The following is an 18,421-nucleotide window of genomic DNA, read 5'->3' as shown; positions in this document are numbered from 1 at the left end:
CCAAAACTATGTTGAATAATAGTGGTGAGAGTGGACAACCTTGTCTTCTTCCTGATCTTAGAGGAAATGGTTTCAGTTTTTCACCACTGAGAATGATGTTTGCTGTGTGTTTGTCATATATGGCCTTTATTATGTTGAGGTAAGTTCCTTCTATGCCTACTTTCTGGAGGGTTTTTATCATAAATGGGTGTTCAATTTTGTCAAAAGCTTTCTCTGCATCTATTGAGATGATCATATGGTTTTTCTCCTTCAATTTGTTAATATGATGTATCACGTTGATTGATTTGCATATATTGAAGAACCTTTGCATTCCTGGGATAAACCCCACTTGATCATGGTGTATGATCCTTTTAATGTGCTGTTGGATTCTGTTTGGTAGTATTTTGTCAAGGATTTTTGCATCTATGTTCATCAGTGATATTGGCCTGTAGTTTTCTTTCTTTGTGACATCTTTGTCTGGTTTTGGTATCAGGGTGATGGTGGCCTTGTAGAATGAGTTTGGGAGTGTTCCTCCTTCTGCTATATTTTGGAAGAGTTTGAGAAGGGTAGGTATCAACTCTCTAAATATTTGATAGAATTCACCTGTGAAGCCATCTGGTCCTGGACTTTTGTTTGTTGGAAGATTTTTAATCACAGTCTCAATTTCAGTGCTTGTGATTGGTCTGTTTATATTTTCTATTTCTTCCTGGTTCAGTCTCGGAAGGTTGTGCTTTTCTAAGAGTTTGTCCATTTCTTCCAGGTTGTCTATTTTATTAGCATATAGTTGCTTGTAGTAATCTCTCATGATCCTTTGTACTTCTGCAGTGTCAGTTGTTACTTCTCCTTTTTCATTCCTAATTCTATTGATTTGAGTCTTCTCCCTTTTTTTCTTGATGAGTCTGGCTAATGGTTTATTAATTTTGTTTATCTTCTCAAAGAATCAGCTTTTAGTTTTATTGATCTTTGCTATTGTATTCTTCACTTCTTTTTCATTTATTTCTGATCTGATGTTTATGATGTCTTTCCTTCTGGTAACTTTGGGGTTTTTTTGTTCTTCTTTCTCTAATTGCTTTAGGTGTAAGGTTAGGTTGTTTATTTAAGATGTTTCTTGTTTCTTAAGGTAGGATTGTATTGCTATAAACTTCCCTCTTAGAACTGCTTTTGCTGCATCCCATAGGTTCTGGGTCATCGTGTTTTCATTGTCATTTGTTTCTAGGTATTTTTTGATTTCTTCTTTGATTTCTTCAGTGACCTCTTGGTTATTTAGTAGTGTATTGTTCAGCCTCCATGTGTTTGTATTTTTTACAGATTTTTTCCTGTAATTGATATCTAGTCTCATAGCATTGTGGTCAGAAAAGATACTTGATACCATTTCAATTTTCTTAAATTAACCAAGGCTTGTGTTGTGACCCAAGATATGATCTATCCTGGAGAATGTTCCATGAGTACTTGAGAAGAAAGTGTATTCTGTTGTCTGTGGATGGAATGTCCTATAAATATCAATTAAGTCCATCTTGTTTAATGTATCATTTGAAGCTTGTGTTTCCTTATTTATTTCCATTTTGGATGATCTGTCCATTGGTGAAACTGGGGTGTTAAAGTCCCCCTACTATGATTGTGTTACTGTTGATTTCCCCTTTTATGGCTGTTAGCATTTGCCTTATGTATTGAGGTGCTCCTATGTTGGGTGCATAAATATTTACAATTGTTATATCTTCTTGGATTGATCCCTTGATCATTATGTAGTGTCCTTCTTTGGCTTTTGTAATAGTCTTTATATTAAAGTCTATTTTGTCTGATATGAGAATTGCTATTCCAGCTTTCTTTTGATTTCCATTTGCATGGAATATCTTTTTCCATCCCTTCACTTTCAGTCTGTACGTGTCCCTAGGTCTGAAGTGGGTCTCTTGTAGACAGCATATATACGGGTCTTGTTTTTGTATCCATTCAGCCAGTTTAAGTCTTTTGGTGGGAGCATTTAATTCATTTACATTTAAGGTAATTATCAATATGTATGTTCCTATTACCAGTTTCTTAATTGTTTTGGGTTTGTTATTGGAGGTCTTTTCCTTCTGTTGTGTTTCCTGCCTAGAGAAGTTCCTTTAGCATTTGTTGTAGAGCTGGTTTGGTGGTGCTGAATTCTCTCAGCTTTTGCTTGTCTGTAAAGGTTTTAATTTCTCCGTTGAATCTGAATGAGATCCTTGCTGGGTAGAGTAATCTTAGTTGTAGGTTTTTCCCTTTTATCACTTTAAATATGTCCTGCCACTCCCTTCTGGCTTGCAGAGTTTCTGCTGAAAGATCAGCTGTTAACCTTATGGGGATTCCCTTCTATGTTATTTGTTGTTTTTCCCTTGCTGCTTTTAACATTTTTTCTTTGTATTTAATTTTTGATAGTTTGATTAATATGTGTCTTGTCGTGTTTCTCCTTGGATTTATCCTGTATGGGACTCTCTGCACTTCCTGGACTTGATTGTCTATTTCCTTTCCTATATTAGGGAAGATTTCAACTATAATCTCTTCAAATATTTTCTCAGTCCCTTTCTTTTTCTCTTCTTCTTCTGGGACCCCTATAATTCAAATGTTGGTGCATTTAGTGTTGTCCCAGAGGTCTCTAAGACTGTAGTCAATTCTTTTCATTCTTTTTTTCTTTATTCTTCTCTGCAGTAGTTATTTCCACTACTTTATCTTCCAGGTCACTTATCCATTCTTCTGCCTCAGTTATTCTGCTATTGATTCCTTGTAGAGAATTTTTAATTTCCTTTATTGTGTTGTTCATCATTGTTTGTTTCCTCTTTAGTTCTTCTAGGTCCTTGTTAAACGTTTCTTGTATTTTTCTCCATTCTATTTCCAAGATTTTGGATCATCTTTACTATCATTACTCTGAATTCTTTTTCAGGTAGACTGCCTAGTTCCTCTTCATTTGTTTGTTCTGGTGGGTTTTTACCTTGCTCCTTCATCTTCTGTGTGTTTCTCTGTCTTCTCACTTTGCTTAACTTACTGTGTTTGGGGGGTCTTCTTTTCACAGGCTGCAGGTTTGTGGTTCCCATTGTTTTTGGTGTCTGCCCCCAGTGGCTAAGGTTGGTTCAGTGGCTTGTGTAGGCTTCCTGGTGGAGGGGACTACTGCCTGTGTTCTGGTGGATGAGTCTGGACCTTGTCTTTCTGGTGGGCAGGACCACGTCAGGTGGTGTGTTTTGGGGTGTCTGTGACCTTATTATGATTTTAGGCAGCCTCTCTGCTAATGGGTGGGGTTGTGTTCCTGTCTTGCTAGTTGTTTGGTATAGGGTGTCCAGCACAGTAGCTTGCTGGTTGTTGAGTGGAGCTGGGTCTTAGCGTTGAGATGGAGATCTCTGGGAGAGCTTTTGCCATTTGATATTATGTGGAGCCAGGAGTTCTCTGGTGGACCAATGTCCTGAACTCAGCTCCCCCACCTCAGAGGCAAACACCTGACACCTGGCCGGAGCACCAGGACCCTTTCAGCCACACAGCTCAGAAGAAAAAGGAGAAAAAAAAAAATAAATAAATAAAATAAAATAAAATAATATAAAATAAAATTTAAAAGTTATTAAAATTAAAAAAATAAAAATTATTAAAAATTTTTAAAAATTTAAAAGTAAGGAAAAAAAGAATGAAAGAAGAGAGCAACCAAACCAAAAACAAATCCACCAGTGATAACAAGTGCTAAAAACTATACTTAAAAAAAAAAAAATGACAGACAGAACCCTAGACAAATGGTAAAAGCAAAGCTATACAGACAAAATCACACATGGAAGCATACACATACACACTCACAAAAAGAGAAAAAGGAAAAATATATATATATATTAAAAAATAAAAGAAGGAAGAGAGCAACCAAATCAATAAACAAATCTACCAATGATAATAAACTCTAAATACTAAACTAAGGTAAACATAAAACCAGAAACAAATTCGATACAGAAAGCAAACCCTAAGTCTACAGTTGCTCCCAAAGTCCACTGCCTCAATTTTGGGATGATTCGTTGTCTATTCAGGTATTCCACAGATGCAGGGTACATCAAGTTGATTGTGGAGATTTAATCCACTGCTCCTGAGGCTGCTGGGAGAGATTTCCCTTTCTCTTCTTTGTTCACACAGCTCCCGGGGTTCAGCTTTAGATTTGGCCCCGCCTCTGCATGTAGGTTGCCTGAAGGCATCTCTTCTTCACTCAGACAGGACGGGGTTAAAGTAGCAGCTGATTCGGGGGCTCTGGCTCACTCAGGCCGGGGTGAGGGAGGGGTACGGACTGTGGGGTTAGCCTGCGGCGGCAGAGGCCAGCGTGACGTTGCACCAGCCTGGGGCACGCCGTGTGCTCTCCTGGGGATGTTGTCCCTGGATCATGGGACCCTGGCAGTGGCGGGCTGCACAGGCTTCCGGGAGGGGCAGTGTGGATAGTGACCTGTGCTTGCACACAGGCTTCTTGGTGGCTGCAGCAGTGGCCTTAGCATTTCATGCCTGTCCCTGGTGTCTGTGCTGATAGCTGAAGCTCGTGCCCATCTCTGGAGCTCGTTTAGCAGTGCTCTGAATCCCTTCTTCTCGTGCACCCTGAAACAATTGTCTCTTGCCTCTTCGGCAGCTCCAGATTTTTTTCCCGGACTCCCTCCCGGCTAGCTGTGGCACACTAGCCCCCTTCAGGCTGCGTTCACACAGCCAACCCCAGTCCTCTCCTTGGGATCTGACCTCCCAAGCCAGAGCCTCAGCTCCCAGCCCCCACCTGTCCCGGCCAGCGGGTGAGCAGACAAGCCTCTCAGGCTGATGAATGCTGGTCGGCACTGATCCTCTGTGCAGGAATCTCTCCGCTTTGCCCTCTGCACCCCTGTTGCTGTGCTCTCCTCCGTGGCTCTGAAGCTCCCCCATCCTCGGTCTCCACCAGTGAAGGGGTTTCCTAGTGTGTGGAAACTTTTCCTCCCTCACAGCTCCCTCCCAGAGGTGCAGGTCCTGTCCCTATACTTTTGTCTCTGTTTTTTCTTTTTTCTTTTGCCCTACCCAGGTACATGGGGAATTTCTTGCCTTTTTGGAAGTCTGAGGTCTTCTGCCAGCGTTCAGTAGGTGTTCTGTAGGAGTTGTTCCACATGTAGATGTATTTATGATGTATTTGTGGGGAGAAAGGTGATCTCCATGTCTTACTCCTCCGCCATCTTACTTTTTAACACTAACACCCTATGTGAAGTATTGCCAAAAATCTAATAAACTCTGTACATATAACTACCAGTTTACAGGAAGTAAAAGAATAGAGAAACATGCTAAAAAATACAGTGGCAATCCAATGAATATCCAGGGGAAACCCCAGGACAAGGGATCTGATTTCTTCAAAAAATAAGGAATTATTGGAGGCAGCCTTCCGCGGGTCTGAGCACCGGCTAATTGCGGACTGAGTCTACCTCCACAGGATCACTTTGCCTAAGAGAAAAAGCCAGGTGTGCGGGAGAAGCTCCGGTGCGCTGAGACCCGCCCCCCCATTAAATTCTATTAAACCACTTTGTGTGGGTTCAGTTTTCTTGAAAAACCATAATGGTTACAAAACACATAATTGTTTTATGCCTCTTCAAGAGGAAGAATGAACATGCCCAAGACTTATTTCGCCATATTCCCTTCGCTTTTGTGACCACCTATAACCTTCCTGCAGAGGAGCTGGTAAATTCTGTTAAGATACATTTGCCTGTTTTTGCAAAGTTCTACCTCCTAAACCCAGAATACTTTCACATGAAATGAAGGACACCCTCTAGGACATTGCACGGCCTCTGAAGGCCAAAGATGACACAGATAAGCCCATAATTAAACCTCCAAGAAGGGATGAGAGGAGAGGAGGCATCCCAGAGCTGAAGGCCAATTTCTAGAACCCAAATGGCTCCCACCAAAAATGCAGGTCATCCACACGAACCAGTGTCTTTGTTCCTTGAAAGTCAAGGAGAAGAGCATACTCTACTGACCCCCTAGAATCATGCCCTCCAGCTCTGGCTCAACTCTCAGTACCACTTAGAACTTACACAGTACTTTCTATCTTCAAAGAACTATGTGGACATTAACCAATTATTCTGTTCTTGGCCCTATGCCGGGTTACACTATCAAGATTTGACAAACGCTTTGTACTCTCTGTAGTTCTGTAGGAATGTAGGTTTGTCTATTTCAATGAAAACTGAAGCCAAGCTGGGACCTTCGGCTGAAGGAAGCCTTGACGATTTAATATTTAATACAAACATCCTGTTCTCATAAATTGATCCTCTTTAACAGAAAAAAGAATTGTCATTAGAACACAGCTGAGCAAAAAAGGAAAAGGTTATAAACTTTGAAAAGAACAAAATAGTTAATGTTTGGAGCTTTGTAAGTGTTTTCAACAGACAGTTATGCAGCTGTGGTAACTTGGGAGGTGGGCTTTTGCTTCACCTCCTTTCATCTGCCGATGGGTGCCTGTTATTGAAGGTTTACATTTTGTTTATGCTCTCCATGATGTGCAGATATTTTCTTTGCCTTTTGAATTTCCTCCCTCTTGCTTCCCCTTTGAGGCTCTTTTGCTTCTCATTCACTGAGCTGATGAAGAGCGAGAGAGAAATGAGTCCTTAAAAAGAAAGCTACTTGCTTAAAGCAAGATCAGGGACCACGGACGGAGCTGCCGTCCAAGCCTCTCCACCCTGTTCCTTCTCCAGCCTGATCTCTGCCCTAAGAGGACCACCCTCTCCATCCAGGCCTTCCTCACTGCCTCTTCTGAGAGTCATGCTGCAGAACTGGCTCTCTGCAATGGAAATCAAGGCAACTGGCTCCAATGCCAGAACTTCACTGTGGCAAAAATATCTACACTTTTCGTCAGACTTCTGAGCATCAGACAACTGGAGTATAACCAAGACCCACGAAATACCATTTGCAATCTGGTCTTGATTTAAAAGCCGACCACATGGCATTTGCACTTCTCCTTGACTGACAAGTTCCTTCGCAAAGCAGCCTTGGCTTTCCTGTCCTGCTTGTCCCTGGGACTTCAGATAAGTAATTTTGGCATTGGCTACGCTCAAAAATATTCTACCAGGGAATGGAGCTATATGATCATCCCTAAAGGATAAGGGGTCAACCCTAATAACATTATGCCTCAATCAAAAATAGAAAAAAATAGAGACAACTTGGGTTTCAAAGAGCGTTAGCAGTCAACAAGCTGCTATTTCATGGTGGGGCACTTGGTGATTAAAGTTTCCACTGGAGACTCAAGCACTGTTAATGGCTGGCATTTAGTAAAGCAAAGAAAAACAGAGGTTTATAAGAATCCTAGAAAAATTCCCTCCCACGGATTCCCGTGCCCTGGATTCCATTTAACAATGTATTGAAATCATAATCTCACTTAAAGGTTTGACTCCAGTGACCCCAGTTTTCAGCGATTTATTCTTGTTTCTTACAACTCCTGTATTATCTATTCTCTTTCTCTCCCATATAGATATTATGTCATACTGCCTTATAGTATTATATTCTATATTATTTATAATTTTGTGAGTATATGTTTTGTCTTTTTGTCTTAGCTTGGGAAAAGCAGCAGAACCTGAGACAAGGATGCAGCTACCTCCTGGAAGTGTCCAGCTGCAAAGTGAGAGACTGGAGCATTTACCCACCAGGTCCCATCCCCCACTGTACAAGCATCAGCCCTGGGTGTATTGATTCCCCAGCTCTCCTGAGTAGCTCTGAACCAGCCAGACAAGCTCCAGCTTCCATGGCTTGGCAGGAGCCTCGGGGGCAGAGCAGAGAAAGCTACGTAGCACACCCTCTAAGTGAGATGCTGACAGCTGGAGTTGAGTCTTGAGGTCATGGAATTGTCTCCCACACGTGGGCTGAAACCAGAAGTGGGCCATGAGTCTGTGATGCCAATACCAGTGGCATTGCTGTGTCTATCATGCCAACTTGGGCTGCAAGTTTCTCAGGGCAGAGGCTGTCTTCTCTGATTTGGTACCATCCATGCACCTTGCACAGCACCAGGTATTTGGAGGGAGGAGCAATAAATATTTCTGATGAGAACAAGTTCAGGATAAATCAATCATGTATCACCCAATGCTTCTTTTCTCTCCTTCTATCTTCTTACTCTTAATTTCATTTGCCATTCTGCTAATATTTTATAACAAAACAGATAGTTGAGCCATGGTAGAAAGAGCATTGAAAGTTACAGTGGCAGTGCCTGCGTTTGAGTCTTAGCTCAGCCTTAGACTAACTGAGTGGCATTGGGCAGGTCAAAAGTCTCTCCAAGCTTTGATTTCCAAATCTGTAAGATGCTTTCCTGTTGAGATTAATATCAAAATGAGCATATGGCCTGTGTGAAAAGTAGTTGGAAACCATTGAAATGTGTAAGGGACATTCCTCCTCCTCATCCCCATGGACAGCTGCTTCCTCAATATCCACTCTTCCAGTGTAAAAGTCTGAGCATTGCTAATTGCCCATGAGACACAGAACATAGGAAAGTGATATAGTCTGACCAGGGTCCCCTGCTACCTGATGAATTCTGAGCCATTTCACAACTTCTGGTCAATACACATCTTCCTAGAAGAGTAGATCTCACCAGCCCCCTTTGGTAAGAAAACGTTGTCATGCAAAGTCCCCAAATCAGCCACTTTTCTCAAAACCCCGGCTTATTTCCCTAAAGCCTTCCACTGTATCATTTACTTTCTACCACAAATAATGTTTATATAATAATCCATCTCAAAATGCCACTGCTTAAAACAAAAGTCACTATGAAAAAAGGATATAGATTGGTGAGTGAATAGAAGGCTGGGTAGATAGATAGATATATGATAAAACAAATATAGTAAAATACTACGTGGTGAGTAAATGGCTGTTCACTGAAAACTCCATTCAATTTTTCTGTATGTTTGAATTTTTCGTTAAAAAATGTCAAAAGAAAAATTAAACATTATTTAGTTCACAAACGCAGGCATACCTCTTTTTATTGCACTTGGCTTGCACTTCACAGATATTATGTTTTTTACAAATTGAAGGTTTGTGACAACCCTGCATCGAGCAAGTCTATCTGTGCCATTTTTGAACAGCATTTGCTCACTTTGTGTCTCTGTGTCACATTTTGGTAACTATCAAAATATTTCAAACCCTCCCACCAGCAAAAAGATCACAACTAGCTAAAGGCTCAGATGATGGTTAGCATTTTTAGCAATAGTTTTTTTTAATTAACGTATGCACATTAGACATAACGCTATTGCACATTTAGTAGACTACAATATAGTGTAAATGTAACTTTTACATGCACTGGTAAACCAAAAAAATCCTGTGACCCACTTTATTGCAATATTTGCTTTATTGCAGTGGTCTGGAACTGAACCAGCGATGTCTCTGAGGTCTGTCTGTATGCGGGTTCCTCTGATGGGGGCTGGGCTGGGTTGATCTTGGCTGAGCGTGCTCATGCTCCTGTCCTGTAAACTGCTGGATCCACTTGGGACATGTGGTCTAGGATGGCCTTACCTGGGATAACTCTCTTCCATATTTTGTCCTCCAGCAGGCTAGCAGGGGTTTGGTCGCATCATGGTCACAGGAATTCAGAGAAGTAGAATTGTGCAAGGCTTCTTGAGTTCTTGGCTTGGAAATGTCACACTATCACTTTTGCTGCAGACTATTGGCCAAAGCAACTCATAAAGCCAGCTCAGATTCAAGGGGTAGGGAAATAATAAATAAGAAAAGTGAAGACCTGGGGTCATTTTTGCAATTGACTGCATCTAGCTTGCTGGTTGCTAACCACTGTTACCACAAAGCCATGGAGCTTCCACATTCAGACTTACATACTCAATTTCTATCACTCACCAGCAGTCACATGCATAGAACTTTTGGGGTCTAGACATCCTCAGACCCCAGAAGAGAGGGATTGTACTTTAAGATCTATATTGGTCAGGTGAGACTGCAGGCCAAGTAAAGTTAGTAATTGCCCTCCGGAAGCACTAATCAGGAAGTGAAGGTGCTACCATTCACACTCAGGGGTCCTACTGCCCACAGCCGTCTCCATCAACCAATCCTATGGCTTGCCCTAAACCCATAGGTCTCCCTATGCAATCTCCTTCTTGGTGCATTGTTTTCCTTCACTTACTGCTTGTGGGCTGTCCCTTGTAAACTAAGATGAGGTCACTGACCCACCTTTCCTAGAGCTCGAACCTTCCCTCTGTTCGGCAGAGATTTTAGGGTTCATCAAGCCTGCCATCATCAGATGTCTCCTGGTCCTCCTCATAATCAGAGGAATTAGATGGACATAAGCAATGCAGCCTTGGTCAGAGAATAAACTGTCTCTTTGTGCTGAGTGCTACAAACATGCCTGGGGTGAAAACTCCAACATCATTACCATCATACTAACAGACCACTGGCTCAGACAGCAGCTAACAACAGGGGTGATGGCAAACACAACACTCTAAAAACTGGGAAACCTAGTAAGCATTGCCCTCTTGAAAGCCAATTCATGTGGAGGGTCTTTCAGCAAACTTATGTTACCAGTCTCAGTAAAGAGAAGCAGACAGTGATAATTACTTCCTAATAAGGACCATTGAGGTATTAGTAAGCGAGCTATGGAATTAAGCTTTTCTTGTTAGCCACTTACCAAACTCAAAGACTATGAGATTTATGAGTTTTTAATTAGCCTTTTCATTACATCATTAGTACTTCCCTACTCCTGCCACACAGAGAGAGCAGAAAGCTCTAATTTATGGTGTTTATTGATTATGTTATTTGATTAAAGATGACAGCTAGGCTTGTCTAGCATTCTCAAGAGCTGAGGAGAGGATGAGTTAGAGTGAGGAGTTAGGGTGGGTGAGAAGTTGGACATCAGGGAAAAACGAACACTTTTTTAGCTCGACATGAATGAAATCACAGATTCCTTGCCCCATTCCCTTTGACATAGAAGATATTAGCATAGCCTGTAAAAGGACCTCCTTAATTTCTTAAAAAATAACAGTAAATAGGAGAGAGAGAACAGAGAACTGAAATATTTGCAACAATACTCGTTTTAATAGGTCAGATGACGCCAGAGATGTAAGCCACACCCACCCTAAGTACAAATCAGATACTTCTGTCCACTAGACCTCCATTTAGACTCAAAGAGTAGACACTGGTGTAGTGACCTTCGGAGCCCAAGATGAGTGACTACTTTCCACGTACCTGCATCCTCCATCTGTAAAAGGAGGGATTAAAACTAGGTCCTTTTTCAGATGTCTTCCACCACTAATATTCCAGGACCCCGAAGTCAACATCTAATACCTGCCTTCCCCAGGCCAGTCACCCTTACCAGTGCTGAGTCCCCAAAACAATCCTGGAAGGTTGGCATCATACTAAACCCTGTTTTCCTAAGACTTACAAGGGTTCCAAGACTTGCTGGTTCCCTGCTACTCACAGGTGGTGTGAGGAAGAGCAGCACAGGCATCCCAGGGAGCCTGCGGGAGAGGCAGAGTTTCAGGCCCCACCCACACCTACTGGGTCTGAATCTACAGTTTAACAAAACCCCCAGGGAATGCGTACCCATGGCACATTTTAAGAGGCATTGCCCTAGGTCACAAAGCCACAATATGTCAAAGTCAGAAGGCAAATTCAACACCACCCCCCACCCCAATATTGCATCCTGTATTTTCCCACCCATACCACACCCATGAGTCTTCCTTCCAGAAGAAACAGGCACTTGTTTAGCTCTTCTTATCAGCCATGGTCAGGATGCCAAGTAAATGTCCCGATACCCTCTGCAATGTTTCTCCAAGGTGCTTTTTTAAACCTATTACAGTAAGTCCCCTACATACGAACCTTCAAGTTGAGAACTTTCAAATTATTACGTGCATGCATCCTCTACAAGTGGCTGTGCTTTTGTGTACTTAACAGTCCTGTATAGATTACAGTAGTACAGTATCTTTTATTTCAAGCCCAGGATGTCACCTATGACAAGAATAAAAGAGCTACTACTCAGACATCACTGGATCGTTTTTTCAGGAGGGTAGATAGAATTGAATCCAGCAAGGAACCAGAACCTGTGCCATCAATGTCAGGCATGAGTGAAATTGCAGCTTGCCCTCCATCTCCTATTGCTGATGATTCTTCAGCTCTACCATCTCCACCTCCTCTCCCTCCTCCAGTCAGTAACTCTTCTTGCCTGTTCACTCGAAGCCAGCCCCTGTACGCCAGCTGTTGTACTGTACTACTGTACTTTTCAAGGTACTGTACTTTTCAAGGTACTGTACTGTAAGATTTAAAATGTTTTCTTTATATTTTGTGTTTGTTGGTTTTTTATGTATTATTTGTGTGAAAAGTATTATAAACCTATTACAGTACAGTACTATAGAGCCAATTGTGTACCTAAGCTAACTTTGTTGGACTTACAAACAAATTGGACTTATGAACACACTCTCGGAATGGAATTTGTTCGTATGTAAGGGACTTACATACTTACTTACTGTACACACCACCAGAATCATAGAATCTTTCACTTGATGGTTTGCATACCATGTAATTAAATTAATTACACCCCCATGTAATTAAATTAATTTAGAATCCAAAATGACAGCTTTGCCAATAGTCTTGGAAATGATAGATAAACCAACTTTTCAAATGACTTTAAAGATAAGACCCAGGAATAAAACTAAAAGAAAAGCAAAGAGGTTTTTTTTTCCTTCTGTCTATGAAAAGATTCTTTTTAAAAAAAAAACTTAAAATAATTAATTTTTTTAAAAAGTTTGTTGATGATGGGGTGGCAAAGGGCCACGAAAAGCAGCAGGAAGGACTTGCTTTAAGGAGAATTGGCCTTGGTTTCTCTCTTGATGCTTCAGCTTAGAAAACATCAGAGGGGACCTCCGCTTAGCTGTGCGCAGTGCCGGTCTGGAGACCCCTGGGCAGACTAGGCCCCCATTGGTTGGGTTACTCTGGAGCTGTAAACACGGTGCTCTCCCAATCTGCTTTCCAAGATGAACTGTATATAGAGCATGTGTGTGGCGGGAGATGATAGCTCGCTTGAGGCTTTCAGCGATCGATGTTTACAGACTATAATGGAAACCACAAGTTTCTTCTTTAACTCAAGTCAGTATACATTCCTTCAACCCGCAGGCAAATTGGAGCAGGGAGGGGGGTTGGGAGAGGTTCACAATGAGTCATCATTTCACATTTTTTAACAGCTTAATGAGCATCTAGAAATGCCGTATTAGCCAGCAAAAATACAGAGTCTTCTTTCCCCACCAATTTCAGCAATGACCCTATTTGGATGTGGAATTTCTTGAGCATCTATTTTCAGTGACTCTCCTCATGGAAGGTGAATGAATACTGTCTCTGCCACAGAGTTACAAACAAAAACATATGAAAGGCCCCACAGCTAACTTTAAGTTAATAACTTTCCCTCATTTTGCCCCAAGTCTGGGAAGAGAAAAAAGTGATTTCTCCTAGGTTCCATTAATCCTCTGGAAACCCCAGCCCAGGGTGCTTGGAAGGAAAGACAGAATTCTCAGATCTGCAGAGCAGTTCCCTCAGCCAAGTTCCACGGTGCTAACAGACAGATGTAAATATAGCTGAGGTTCTACAGCCACAGCTGTGTGCCTCTGGATCTCTCAGATCTATGTGTGTGATCATCAGAATTTTTCAGATCATCTAAAATAGCAGTCTCTGTGTGTCTTGGCAACTTTGGTATCCTGACCCACTTTTATATTTTATTTTCAGGGGCCACGTGCATAATCTGGGTAAAATAATGGGCAAAAGTACAGGATTTCCCAAAGCGACTTAATGTCTTGAATGTATCTGTGTTTGTACATAGATATTTTAATGCAATATTAAACATCATTAACATTTCAATATCTCTGATAATTGAGAGAGAGAAACTGAGTTTGTTCCAAGTTTTTTCCTGAGCTCCTAATAAATTATCCTTTGTCTTTTCACTTTTCTTTCTCCAATCCTTTTTAATATTATAGGCTGACCATATACTGGCTCCCAAGCCAGCTACAAGGTCTGAAGTATCCCCTTTGTCCTTTAGACCAATATTTGAATCTCTTGGATCAGTGTCAATTCTGCATCAGCCTAAAGGAAGGAGATGTCAAGAGTCACCCAGTTTCATGAGAATAATTCTGTGAGATTTTCTTCTTGAATTTACAAAACATAAAATGCAAGGGTACCCTTTCTGTAATAAAGGCAGGGTACATGACTTTGAGATCTTGTGGACATTTCTTCATGTCCCTACAGATTAGCTTTAAAACTACCTGCTATTTTAGAGCAAACATTTGTTTAAAGATTGAATTAACTCCTATAGAATTTGTGGCAATCGAGAAAAATATTCCTATTATATAATTCTGTGTGAATTCAATTGAGTTTCAGCTCAAAAGAATCTGGAATTCTTATCATAGATGATAGGAAAATAAAGGGTTAAAGAAGTAAATACGTTTTTAATTGGTTTCTAAACTATGCTGATTTCACTGGGTAAATTCCTCAGAATAAAGTTAATTGACCTTTTTAATAAAAAGGTCATCTCTCTACATTTATCATTCAATCTTATCATAGCACACTACTATTCAGTATAGTCTTCTGAGGACTCAGGATAATTTCATGACTTTTACCTCAGTTTTCACTCTTTTTCTTCTCCTTTTCTGGAGGAAATCCATGTGTCCTGTGGACTGTGGGCCCCCAAAAGGAGGTTGTAACTATATACGAAGGGATGTGTGGACAGAGCAATTTCCATATTTGTCCTCTCATTCATTCTTTAATTCATTCAGCAGCTATTTATTGAGAATCTAGTATGTATGCCATGCTAGTGGCTGGGAGACTGGCAATTGACAGAACTCATGCATTCATGTAGCTTCCATTTTAATGGGGTTATAAAGTGTGGCTAGTGGTGATTAAATAACTAATTAACAAGATAAATTAATAAGAAAAATATCAAATGGTGTTGCATGCCATGTAACAAATTAAAGGTAAGTGGACTTCATTTGGATCCTGATTGAAAAACCAATTGTAAAAGACATTTTTGAATCAATCAAGGAAAACTGAACACTATGTATTTTATGATATTAAAAAACAATGCTAATTTTGTTCGATAGTGGTTTTATGCTGATGTTTAAAAAGAAAGATAAGTCCTTATCTATTAGAGACACCTACTGAAGTGCTTACAAGTGAATTTGCTAGGATTTGCTTAAGAACTTTCTCAAAAGAAGGAGTGATGATAGAAAAACAAGAAAGGCGGAAAGAATGGTTGTTATTGCTAGGTGATGACCACAAAGGATTCACTGTACTGTTTTCTCTACATTCGTGTGTGTTTGAAAATATCCTTAAAAGTTAATAATCATAATCATAATGCCTTATTGCATTGGTGTGCAGAATTAACATTGCCTGAACACCAGGATATGGCAGCTGCCCTGCCGACACAATTATTGTGGCCACTCCATAGGAACAGGATGGATCCCCACCCAAAATTTGGTTCAGATGTCAAGAATAATGATGCCATCCATACACCAAGAGGTAATACAAAGATTTATTATTTATATCATGAGGCTTTGCAGGGGGAACAGGGCAGCCCCCTGCCCCGACCTCTGCTGATCTGAAACTGACCTGGTGTTTTCATTGTGTTGGGGGTGGGTCCGGGTAAGGGTTCCCATGTGCAGACAGGGCCTCGCGTGGCTTGAATCTCCCACCAGCTCCAAATGGAGCACCAGGCTTTTTTATTTTTATTTTTTTTTTTAACCAGGGGTCCCAGAGGTGGGGCACAAGGGAGAAGGGCTGGAGGTTGAATCAATTGCCAATGGCCAGTAGTTATCAATCATGATGAGGTAATGAAGCCTCCATAAAAACCCCAAAGGCAGGGCTTCTGGTTGGTGAACATGGAGATCGGGGAAAGGGTGCACACCTGGAGAGAGCATGGAATCTCCTCCTCTTTTCCCCACGCCTTGCCCTGTGCATCTCTCCCATCTGGCTGTTCCTGAGTCATACCCTTTCATCATCAACAGGTGATCCAGTAAGTAAAATGTTTCTCTCGTTTCTGTCAGCTGCTCTAGCAAATTAATCAGACCTGAGGAGGGGGTCATTGAAGCCTCAATCTATAGCAGGTTCAGGTTGATGGGAAACATAAGCAACGACCTGGGCTTGTGATTGGCCTCTGAAGTGAAGGGGGAGGGGCAGTCTTGTAGGACTGAGCCCTTCACCTGTGGGATCTGGTGCTGTCTCCAGGTGGACAGTGTCAGAATGGAGTTAAATTGTGGGACACTCAGTTGGTGTCAGAGAATTTCTTGTTGGTGAGCACCCCCATCCACAGCACATATACACCCCAAAGTTGGATTTCATGACCAGAACCTCTAGCCATGCAAGAGTGTGAGCCCAGCGATGCCAGACTTTTGGTTTTGTCATGACAAGTCGGAAGTCTAGATTTCTCTTTTACGTCCAGATGTGTAAATGTTGGCACTAAATTTAATTTTCAAATATACATTGCAGACCAACACTCTGTAGCTTGAACAAAACAGGTCTGTTGGTTAAAAGTGGTCTTTGGATAGCCAGTGTGCAACCTCTGAGCAAAAGAATCACAGAGATTCTAACACAAAAGGTCTGATGAGATAGCTTTGATTGGTTTCTCTAAAAGCTTCGCCCGTGGACCACACCTGGAGTAGCACTGTTCTATACTTCTACTCCATTATGCTTTTCTCCACCTTATTGGACTGCATAAGGTCCAGTATTTCATAGTCTTGGTTGGAGCAGCCTATGCTTCTTCTCTTCCCTTTCACTGAGCATCCTACCTGCCTACTGACACCTCTCCTTCCCTTTTCTGGCCTTCAGCACTTTTTAGGAGACAAACTGGATTCTCAGGTTGGCCATTGATGCCCTTTTTCTATCCCTTTCTCAAAATGAAATGAAATAACATGAAACACATCATGATATAGAAAGGCAGAAAGAACTTCAAATAAGTTGGCTCATTATTTCCCTCCACAAACTAGGGAAGGGCACAAACAAAACACGGTATTGCTGAGGGGAAGCCAGTGCAGGCTGCGCTTGGTTTTCACCAAGCAGTGACCTCCTCCAGTGAACTAAATGCCCAGAGCCCCAGTCTCATCTGGTCCTCATTTTCAATCGGCAGTAAACTGATATGTTTTTTTTTTCACTTCCATTATAGCTTGTTTTCATCAAGTTTATATTTCCAAATGTACTGGTTTTCAAGCCTGAACTGTCATATCAAAAAAATAAAAAATACAACTTCAAAAAATGTAGGTTAGCCGACCCAATGGCACCAGAGAGGGGGCCCAGCCTTTGGCTTATGGGAACTCCTTGGAGATTTCCTTTACTCTGAGCTAACACCAATGGGAGTCACCAAGTTGGTGGGGTGGAGGGGTGCAAAGTGAGTATTAAAGGGGGTGGGGCAAACTGCCTTACTTACCCCTGTGTGGGGTGGTATGCTGAGCAGAGAGAAAAGAGAATGAAAAAATCCCTAGAGTTTTCCACGTACTATACTCTCTGACACCTTCTAGCAAGGACACAGAGGGAGTGGAGGGCTGGGCAAAGGGGTCACCAATCTTACAGCAGAGATCTGTAAACTTGCCAGATGATGGAGAAAAGGTCTGACTCTTCCAACTAGTGAGAGTGGAGGCCCATGTTTTGTGCACAGAAAGAAACAGCCAAAACCCTTCCCTCTGACTCAGTCTCAAAAGAATTAGCAAATGGAACGAACACAATGGGGAGTGAGCTATGAACATTCTCAGCACCCACCCCGAGGTACATAGACAACACACACCCTTCTGTAGGACGAAAGCCATCCACGGTGACCCTCACGGGTGCCTGCCAGACCTCCAGCTGCACCATTATTGGAGGATCTGAGCTCATTCTCTTGGGCAAAGGCCTCCCTCTGCTGAGCTCCCCACAGCTGGGTCAAGACAGTGTTTCCACCCCAAGGCAGGAGGTATGACTTTGGCGATGGGGGCAGTATGGTAAACAGACTTGCAAGCTCTCCAGGGTAGAGCTCAAGACCTCATGGTCAGTACTTCAAGAGACTCAGGCCACCCTCAAATCTAGATGTGGTGGTGAATTGGGAGTCATCACAAGGCAGGCTCCATTTTCTATAGCTCAGCTCAGAGATAAGCTTTCTCCTTTACAGAAATGATTTAGAATATACACCCAAACATGCTTTTCCTCCAAGTTTAACTTTTCATGTAGCAGCATAAAAAAATAAATATTTTAAGTGTTGGCCTTCAGGGTCTTTCTCTGAAGTTTCTTTCCTCCTGGCTGATTCCAAGGCTCGTTCTTTTTTATGCTCTCCATCTCTACTGCCAAGGTTCTTGTTGTCCCTGATTGGCAGCCCTCTCCCTTCGGAGGATGCTTGAACTCTCTGCTCTCTAGTCTCTTCATGAAGCTTCTGTTTCCATCTGGAGTTAAGTTCAGGAAGTCAAAAAATTGTCCCCAGTTCCCATCTTTTATTGGTAGCTGGACCATTCTCTCTTGCTCTATTTTCTCCATTTTCATACACACACACACACACACACACACC

At 41.8% G+C, this 18,421-nt stretch overlaps 1 long non-coding RNA gene across 1 annotated transcript in view; it reads left to right on the top strand.

The window, feature by feature from the left end:
• The first annotated feature begins 422 nt into the window (after positions 1-422).
• The window catches only part of LOC309612913, a 33,887-nt gene continuing 15,888 nt past the window's right edge, over positions 423-18,421 (top strand). Inside the window, exons 1-2 of the long non-coding RNA XR_014235404.1 lie at positions 423-7,558; positions 15,277-15,417. This is a non-coding gene — a long non-coding RNA (uncharacterized lncRNA). The remainder of the gene's footprint in view (positions 7,559-15,276; positions 15,418-18,421) is intronic.

Source organism: Balaenoptera borealis (assembly GCF_965194805.1).
Source record: "Balaenoptera borealis genome assembly, chromosome: 16".
Taxonomy (NCBI): Eukaryota; Metazoa; Chordata; class Mammalia; order Artiodactyla; family Balaenopteridae; genus Balaenoptera; species Balaenoptera borealis.
Note: the sequence above shows the minus strand (reverse complement) of the source record. Positions and strands in the feature narration are given on the sequence as shown.